At 45.7% G+C, this 8,743-nt stretch overlaps 1 protein-coding gene across 1 annotated transcript in view; it reads left to right on the top strand.

Moving 5' to 3' along the window:
• Positions 1-227: 227 nt before the first annotated feature.
• The window catches only part of TAOK3 (TAO kinase 3), a 78,318-nt gene continuing 69,802 nt past the window's right edge, over positions 228-8,743 (top strand). The window contains exon 1 of the mRNA XM_070762007.1: positions 228-403. The gene's annotated coding sequence lies outside the window, so the exon portion shown is untranslated. The remainder of the gene's footprint in view (positions 404-8,743) is intronic.

Genomic DNA, 8,743 nt, shown 5'->3' with positions numbered 1-8,743 from the left:
CCTCCCCCTCCCGCGGGCCCCTCCCGACGCGTGGGCGGAGCCAGCTTCTTCCTTCCCTCGGAATGCGGAAGCGCGGCTCATTGGCCCGCTCCGAGGGCGGGGGGGCGGGGCGAAGGAGCGGCGTGCTTTAACCCGAGCCGGGGTCCAAGGCTAAAGCAATGGAGCGCCGATCTCCTCGCTCCGGCCAGATTGGAGGGTGTTGTTTTGGGTGGGTTTTTTTGCACCCAGGGTGGAGGAATCGATCGCCGCGCCGTCGATCGCCCTCGGCCGCGCCTGACGGAGCGAGCGAGCGGCAGCTGCCTCTCCAGCGGGCGGAGATTGCTCTGAGTCCCCGGACGCCGCTGGCTTCTCCTTCTCGGAGCTGACCGGCTGCCGCCGAGGAACTTTTCCCGGTCCCAGACGGGTAAGGAAGCACTTTTGGGGTTGTGGGGGGGAGACGCGGGAGGGGGGGGGCTTTTATTTATTTTTTATCTCCCCCCTCAGGAAGGAAGTTGAAGGACTGCGCGTGCGCGGGGAGGAGGAAGGGGGGGGCACGCCAGAGGTCATCTAGTCGGCCTTTCTGTTCAGGGGGGGACTGTTCAGAGAGTTCCAAGGGGAGGGGGAGGCGAGGGAGTGGGAGAAAGAGAGAGGGGGGCGGCTTTGGGAGGAGGGGGGGAGGAGGGGATTGGGGGTGGGCAAGAGGAGTGGGGCGGAAGGGGGTCAATATTGGGAGAGGGGCGGACTTAGGGGGCTGTGTTGGGAAGAGGAGGGGGAGGGCAAGGGAGGGGAGGGGGCTACAATGGGTGGGGGAGTCTGGGGGCAAGAGATGGGGAGGGAGGGGGCTGTAATGAGGGGGTGGGGGAGGGCAAGAGATGGGGAGAGGAGTGGGGGGTGGCCTGGGGGCAAGGGATGGGGTGGGGGCTATAATGGGAGGGGGTGAGGGAGGGCAAGCAATGGGAGGATGGGGTGGCCAAAAGAATTTTGAAGGGATCTTGCAATTGTTTTGTATGTATGTGATTCGATTGGAGAATTCATTATGGTTTATCCTAGGTTTTAATATTCTGATTACTAATTATTTGACCTGTTTATTGCATGAACTCTTTTTTTGCTGTAAGCCGCCCTTTGAGTTTGGGCCAGAAAAAGAGCAGGAGGAAGGAACATTATGTCTCTTCTGCACCTTGAATTACAGTATTTCTCAAAATAATAAAGGCAGGATAAAAAAAAATCTAATTGCTAAATACAAGTTTTTTAAAAATGGAATCTGTTCCGGATATAACGGTCTGTGCTGAAGATTAGAACAAGGTTACTGTGTGTGCAGAGAAAAAAAGATTAGGGAACAGTCGAAGGACTATATTGGAGATAGGGAAGCAAAGACAGGCTGGAGATAAGGAAAGGCTGTCCTTTCCAAGGCCATGTACTCTCCCACAGAGTTGGAAGGGACCTTTGAGGTCTTCTAGTCCAACCTACTTTTCAGGCAGGAAACCCTAAAAAGTGGTACCTCTACTTATGAACTTAATTCGTTCCGTGACCAGGTTCTTAAGTAGAAAAGTTTGTAAGAAGAAGCAATTTTTCCCATAGAAGTCAATGGAAAAGCAAATAATGCATGCGATTGGGGAAACCCCAGGGAGGGTGGAGGCCCTGTTTCCTCCCAGGAGATTCCTAGAGAGGCCCCACAGAAGCTTCTCCCCACCTTTTCCGGCTCTGTTTCCTCCCAGGTGATTCCTGGAGAGGCCCCATGGAGGTTTCTCTCCACCTTTTCCGGCCCTGTTTTCTCCCAGGAGATTCCTAGAGAGGCCCCACAGAGGCTTCTCCCCACCTTTTCTGGCCGTTTCCTTCCAGGAGATTCCTAGAGAGGCCCCACAGAGACTTCTCCCTGCCTTTTCCAGCCCTGTTTCCTCTCAGGGGATTCCTAGAGAGGCCCCCACGGAGGCTTCTCCCTGCCTCTCCTGGCCCTGTTTCCTCCCAGGAGATTCCTAGAGAAAGCCCCACAAAGACTTCTCCCTGCCTTTTCCAGCCCTGTTTCCTCTCAGGGGATTCCTAGAGAGGCCCCACGGAGGCTTCTCTCCACCTTTTCCGGCCCTGTTTCCCCCCAGGAGATTCCTAGAGAGGCCCCACGGAGGCTTCTCCCTGCCTTTTCTGGCCCTGTTTCTTCCCAGGAGATTCCTAGAGAGGCCCCACGGAGGCTTCTCCCCGCCTTTTCCGGCCCTGTTTCCTCCCAGGATATTCCTAGAGAGGCTCCACAGAGGCTTCTCCCCACCTTTTCCAGTTACAGTTTCAGATGCTCGGGTTTGTAGGTGGTAAATGGTTCTTGAGAAGAGACAAAAAAATCTTAAACACCCGGTTCCTATCTAGAAAAGTTCGGAAGTAGAGGCGTTCATAGGTAGAGGTGCCACTGTACCCATAATGGAAAACCTATGGCACATGTGCCAGAGGTGGCATGCACAGGTGGCATGTCAATGTGTGTGTTTGTGTATGAAAGAGCAAACTGTCCCATTCTTTCCTTCCAAAAGTAGCATTTTGTAACAACCGTTCTGATTGGATGGTGGCGAAGTGTCCCATGTGGCCAAAAGGCTGTGGCTGAATTTGGATTTTTGTGGCCAAAGGGCTGGGGCCAAGAGCTAGGGGCCTTTGGGCGAGGGAATGAAGGCAGCGGCCGATCAGCTGCTGCGGAGGAAAGAGCTTCATCCAACTGGCGGAGGCAAAAAGTCCCATTCCCATGCACAGCACCTCTCTGTGAGCATGCGTGCTGTTGCCCCAGCGCAACCAGCTACTTGTCTTGTTTTTGATGCATGCGTGCGCGCCAGCAAGCTGGGGGTTGGGTTTCCAGTGCTCGGGCGCATGCATGCGCACACCTTCTATGCTTCACCATCACTGCCCTAAAACCCAAAAGCTCCCATTGTTGGAGCATTCAGAACCTTGTTCCCCCCCCATATATGTTTTTATTGATTTTTCACAATTATTGTTATATTTATACAATTTATACACCCTTTTACAGTATTTATTTATTTATTAGATTTGTATGCCGCCCCTTTCCAATAGACTCGGGGCGGCTCACAGCATAATAAAACAATTCATAACAAATCTAATAATTTACAATTTAAAATTTAAAAGTAGTTAGAAAACCCCATTTTTAAACAGACATACCTACAAACATACCGTACATAAATTATATAGGCCTGGGGGAGATATCTCAATTCCCCCATGCCTGACGACAAAGGTGGGTTTTGAGGAGTTTACGAAAGGCAAGGAGGGTAGGGGCAGTTCTAATCTCTGGGGGAGCTGGTTGCAGAGAGTCGGGGCCGCCACAGAGAAGGCTCTTCCCCTGGGGCCCGCCAACCCACATTGTTTAGTTGACGGGACCCGGAGAAGGCCGACTCTGTGGGACCTAATCGGTCGCTGGGATTCGTGCATATATTTCTATATGTTCATCCCACACTTTCCCTTGGATTTTCTATCGTCGGTCCATTAGTCACGACTCGAAAGAGGCGAGTCATTCCGCTGATTAATTGTTCTCACAATTTCCAAATCCTTTTTTTCTTCTTCACAATTTCCAAACCCTGTTTTTCCCTCCAAACTCCACCTTGGCTAGAGCAGTGATTTTCAACCTTTTTTGAGCCGCGGCACATTTTTTACATTTACAAAACCATGGGGCACATTGAGGGGGGGGGGGGTGTTAAAAAAAGTTTGGATAAAAAATTATCTCTTCCTTTCGCTCTATTTCTCCCTCCCTCTTTCTCTCCCTCCCTCTTTTTTTCTCTCTCTCCCTCCATCCCTCTTTCTTTCTCTCTTCCTTCTTTCCTCTTTTTTGCTCTATTTCTCTCTCCCTCCCTCCCTCTATGTCTTTTCTCTCTCCCCACCTTCCCTCCCTCTCTTTCTCTCTCTCTCTCTTGCTTTCTCTCTTATTATCTTTCTCTCTTGCTTTCTTTCTCTCTTATTATCTTTCTCTCTCTCTTGTTTTCTCTCTCTCTTGCTTTCTTTCTCTCTTATTATCTTTCTCTCTCTCTCTCTTGTTTTCTCTCTCTCTTGCTTGCTTTCTCTCTTATTATCTTTCTCTCTCTTGCTTTCTTTCTCTCTTATCATCTTTCTCTTGCTTTCTTTCTCTGTCTTTCTTTCTCTCGTTTTCTTTCTCTCTTGCTTGCTTTCTCTCTCTCTTTCTCTTTCTTTCTTTCTTTCTTTCTCTCTTGTTTTCTTTCTCTCTCTGAGCTTCGCGGCACACCTGACCATGTCTCGCGGCACACCAGTGTGCCATGGCACACTGGTTGAAAAACACTGGGCTAGAGAGAGTAACTTTAAGCCAGAGAGCGCCTTACTTTGAAAGCAGTTTGTCCGTGGAGAGTTTCAAGCATCCAGGTCATGGTTTATTAATTCATTAATTTATCTATTTATTAGACTTCGATGCCCGCCCTTCATAAGCAACTCAAGGCGGTGGTTGCTTGTCTTAGCAAAAACTTCAGAAGAGAAGGATTTAGGGGTAGTGATTTCTGACAGTCTCAAAATGGGTGAGCAGTGTGGTCGGGTGGTAGGAAAAGCAAGTAGGATGCTTGGCTGCATAGCTAGAGGTATAACAAGCAGGAAGAGGGAGATTGTGATCCCCTTATATAGAGCGCTGGTGAGACCACATTTGGAATAATACTGTGTTCAGTTCTGGAGACCTCACCTAAAAAAAGATATTGACAAAATTGAACGGGTCCAAAGACGGGCTACAAGAATGGTGGAAGGTCTTAAGCATAAAACGTATCAGGAAAGACTTCATGAACTCAATCTGTAGAGTCTGGAGGACAGAAGGGAAAGGGGGGACATGATCGAAACATTTAAATATGTTCCAGGGTTAAATAAGGTTCAGGAGGGAAGTGTTTTTAATAGGAAAGTGAACACAAGAACAAGGGGACACAATCTGAAGTTAGTTGGGGGAAAGATCAAAGGCAACATGAGAAAATATTATTTTACTGAAAGAGTAGTAGATCCTTGGAACAAACTTCCAGCAGACGTGGTTGGTAAATCCACAGTAACCGAATTTAAACATGCCTGGGATAAACATATATCCATTGTAAGATAAAATACAGGCAATAGTATAAGGCAGACTAGATGGACCACGAGGTCTTTTTCTGCCGTCAGTCTTCTATGTTTCTATGTTTCTAAGACATTTCGCTTCTCCATCGGAGAAGTTTCTTCAGTTCTTATTGAATGATCATTCCCCACCATCCAGCTGGGGGGAAAAAGTGCTTTTGGGTTTGAAAGCAATACCACTTAAAGTCAACCTAGGCAGTACGGTGGTACCTCTGCCTAAGAACCTAATTCGTTCCATGACCAGGTTCTTATTTAGAAAAGTTTGTAAGTAGAAGCAATTTTTCCCATAGCAATCAATGTAAAAGCAAATAATGTGTGCAGACCCATTAGGAAAGAAATAAAAGTTTGGAATTTGGGTGGGAGGAGGAAGAGGAGGAGGTCAGTCGCTGCCCAGAGCGAAGGGAGCATTTCTTTTCTCTGGACCCTGGCAGAGGTTTATTCCCTCTCGAGCGCCCAGAGAAAGGAAAATGCTCCGTTCGCTCTTGGCTGCCCAGAGTGAAGGAGCATTTCTTTTCTCTGGACCCTGGCAGAGGTTTATTCCCTCTCCAAGCGCCCAGAGAAAGGAAAATGCTTTGTTCGCTCTGGACTGCCAAAGCCTCCTTAAGCGCCACCGAAAGGCTCCTCTGGCAGCCCAGAAAAGCTGAGATGGCCGAGATTAAAGGGGGAATGGCAGGAAACTGGCCGGGCCTTTGTGCCACTCTCAAATTTCCTGGGAAATATTTCCAGGCTCAGGTTCTTATGTAGAAAATGGTTCTTAAGAAGAGGCAAAAAAAAATCTTGAAGACCCGGTTCTTAATCTAGAAAAGTTCTTAAGTAGAGGCGTTTTTAAGTAGAGGTATCACTCTACTTGCTTGCTTCTAAAATCCTGGACATCTGGAAGAAGTAAAACTTTTTTTAGTTGTGTCACACCGATTTAATTATATGGTCCAAGGAGAGGTTTCCTTGCGGTTACTATTAATTAATTTTGCAAGGACAGTCAAAGAAGAGGGGCGGGGAGGAAAAGATAATAAGGGGATGTGCCAAAATCACAGCCTTAGCTGTAAACTTTTACAAATAACCCAGAGATAAATCCGCCTTTTTAAAAGGCCTTCAAAAACGATTGCGAAGGTTTTCGACAATATGAAAACCACTTTGTATGCAGCCATTATTTTTCCTTCCCTTACATTTTGCTGTAGAATCTACTGGTTAGCAAGTTTGCAACGTGGCTATAGCGACTCTCCAAATGTCCTCTGAGTTTTCTGAAGAAACGTGTACGGATGTAGAGAGAATAAATCAAGCCTTGTGTTTCCTATTCAAATGTAACCTTATTGCAGCTTTCCTTCCTTCCTTCCTTCCTTCCTTCCTTCCTTCCTTCCTTCCTTCCTTCCTTCCTTCCTTCCTAACATAGAAATATAAAAGATTGACAGCAGAAAAAGAACTCATGGTCCATCTAGTTCGCCCTTATACTATTTCCTGTGGATGTATGTTTATCCCAGCAGGTTTAAATCAGTGACTGTGGATTTATTTATTTTATTTATTTATTGGATTTGTATGCCGCCCCTCTCCGCAGACTCGGGGCGGCTAACAACAGCAATAAAACAGCATATAATAATAATCCAGTGCTAAAACAGTTAAAAACCCTTATTATAAAGCCAAACATACATACAGACATACCATGCATAAAATTGTAGAGGCCTAGGGGGGAAGAGTATCTCAGTTCCCCACATGCCTGGCGGTAGAGGTGGGTTTTAAGCAGCTTACGAAAGGCAAGGAGGGTGGGGGCAATTCTAATCTCAAAGGGCCAGGGCCGCCACAGAGAAGGCTCTTTCCCTGGGTCCCACCAAGCGACATTGTTTAGTTGACGGGACCTGGAGAAGACCCCACTCTGTGGGACCTAACTGGTCGCTGGGATTCGTGCAGCAGAAGGCGGTCCCTGAGATAATCTGGTCCGGTGCCATTTACCAACTACGTCTGCTGGAAGTTTGTTCCAAGCATCTACTACTCTTTCAGTGAAATAATATGCACCAGGCAAACCTGCCTTCCCCATTTGGAATCTGGAATTTCGTCCTTTCAGATAATACTAGTTTTGTCTTATTTTCCCCCCTAAATCTCCATGTAGGCCAACAGCCAGCTGGAGTTTGGTTGATGCTAGCGACGTGTACTAAAATAGCAGAGAAATCTTTGCAAAGCGGGTGAATTTAGCTTCATTTGGAAAGGGGGGGGGGGGCAGAGTCAGCTTTGACAGACAGGATTGGATTGAGAATTTTTGGGCCAAGTCAAGGGCTGTTTCTTAGAAGCCACCGGCCTGGGTTTACCGGATTACTTAAATGCTTTTTTTCCAGACCTTTAAATAGGCCTTCTGCTGCTAAATAGTGCAAAATTGTTTAAGTTATATAACCGGAAACAAAAACCAAGTCTTGAATCATTATTTTTTTTCCAGAGTTGCGTAACTGCCTACCCAAACACATGCCAATCTTGAATACATTATCCCCTATCCCCTAACCCTCACCATTGCTTTATAGTCACCTTTCTAATCTTACCATTAGGGATGCTTGCAATATTTTTTTTTTAAAAAAACACTCTTTAATATCACTTTAAATGGTGTGGGAGTCTCCATGGAGCATTTTGTTTTGGTAGTCATTCAGAAAACAGGCAGAAATATCTATCTGTCTGTCCTATTTATTGATAATAATAATAATAATAATAATAATAATAATAATAATAATAATAATAATAATTTATTAGATTTGTATGCGAACCTTTTAATCTCCTCTCTCTCTCTCTATTTATCTATCTATCTACCTATCTACATCTATCTATATCTATTGACCGTCTATAATCTTATCTGTCTGTCCGTCCGTCTGTCTGTCTGTCTGTTTATTTATCTATTGATAATCTATAAATCTCTCTCTCTCTCTCTCTCTATCTATCTATCTACATCTATCTATATCTATTGACCCAAAAATCAAAACATCTAAATATGTTAAAGGGTTAAATAAGGTTCAGGAGGGGAGTGTTTTTAATAGGAAAGTGAACACAAGAACAAGGGGACACAATCAGAGGTTAGTTGGGGGAAAGATCAGAAGCCACATGAGAAAATATTATTTTTACTGAAAGAGCAGTAGATGCTTGGAACAAACTTCCAGCAGACGTGGTTGGTCAATCCACAGTCACTGAATTTCAACCTGCCTGGGATAAACATATATCCACAGGAAATAGTATAAGGGCAAACTAGATTGGACAATGAGGTCTTTTTCTGCCGTCAATCTTCTATGTTTCTATGTTAAGAAAGAAAGAAGGAAGGAAGGAACGAAGGAAGGAAGGAAGGAAGGAAAGAAAGCTACAATAAGGTTAAATTTGAATAGGAAACACAATGCTTGATTTATTCTCTGCACCAGAATGGCCATTCAATTCCTTTGAGCATGGTAAAAAAAAAGATGTACTGTAACCTTATTCGTATTTGTCTGTGTCAGGTTTCAAGAAATATTGGAGGTTTCTTCCTCCTTTCAAAGGAGGAAGCATTATTATTAGCCCTTGAGTTGAGCTGATGCTAACCGTCACTTAATTTTGGTTGCTTGCTGAATCTGATCTGGGGTGAGGAAGTAGTAGAACAGACATGACAGGCAAAATAACCCCTTGGGGCACTGATTATTATTCATTATTAGGAAGTTTGGATAGTGGACGTGGCAGAACAGGACATAGTCCTTGGACTTACGAA

The sequence above is a fragment of the Erythrolamprus reginae genome, chromosome 10, assembly GCF_031021105.1.
Source record: "Erythrolamprus reginae isolate rEryReg1 chromosome 10, rEryReg1.hap1, whole genome shotgun sequence".
In the NCBI taxonomy this organism is placed as follows: Eukaryota; Metazoa; Chordata; class Lepidosauria; order Squamata; family Dipsadidae; genus Erythrolamprus; species Erythrolamprus reginae.
This window is presented reverse-complemented; position numbering and strand designations above follow the sequence as displayed.